The sequence below is a fragment of the Xiphophorus maculatus genome, chromosome 20, assembly GCF_002775205.1.
Source record: "Xiphophorus maculatus strain JP 163 A chromosome 20, X_maculatus-5.0-male, whole genome shotgun sequence".
In the NCBI taxonomy this organism is placed as follows: Eukaryota; Metazoa; Chordata; class Actinopteri; order Cyprinodontiformes; family Poeciliidae; genus Xiphophorus; species Xiphophorus maculatus.
The window spans coordinates 2599450-2600332 of record NC_036462.1 but is presented as its reverse complement, the minus strand read 5'-3'; positions in this window follow the sequence as shown (position 1 = coordinate 2600332).

Genomic DNA, 883 nt, shown 5'->3' with positions numbered 1-883 from the left:
GCATAACTGTATTCGGTAATCTTGGAGATCTCAGCAGAGACTGTTGACACTTTTGAAACTAGCCCAGGCTTTGGTTTTGAAAAACCCTTCAGTCAACGTTCAGAGACTGGCACATCAAATCTGTGGATTGTAGATAACATTTGACCAAGATGCTTCTAAAGCTTGAGACTTCATTTTTTGTAGAGATATATTTATTGAGAATGTACAACCAACCAAAATCGACACACATGCACAATAGTAATTTTTTTTTTTTTGATTGAACAAAAAACAAACCCACCCACCGCACCCTCTCTCCATGTAGCAACACATAGTAAAAATTACATTTAGCACTAGGAGTACTAGGTTTTCGATTTCTCCCCAGACTTGCTGAAACAGTGCCAAAAGTCCCTGAGTCCAAACTGATGACTCTGATAGCTCAAATTAGCCTCCATTCATCCATTCTTCTATTCTTCTATTGTACATGTGGTCGTTGCAGGCTAAAGTTCTTCAGGTCAGGTCAGACGACCCATCTCTGGGCTCCAAAAGGTAGAAATGTAAAACGACCCTTATCTGGTCATTACCAGGGTTTTCGACCTCCCCCCTGAAAGTCCTGATGGAGGGTCAAAAGACCCTGAATACAAAAACTGAGATTAGCATCCCTTCTTCAATTGTGAATGTGGCCATTGACCGTCGGGCCAGAAGGTGGGAGTGTGAATAGTCCATGTTGGGGGTGGGTATCTATGATACCTACAACTAGTCAGTTTAGTTTTGAAGCATACGTGAAGTGTTTTTGGAGAGATGTGACCTTTTGCAGCTGATCCATGATGTTGTGCTGCATTATCCAGGTCATTTTGCCAAATGTACATAGAGTTTGCAAAACATACAATCTGTTTCAAGAAATGTG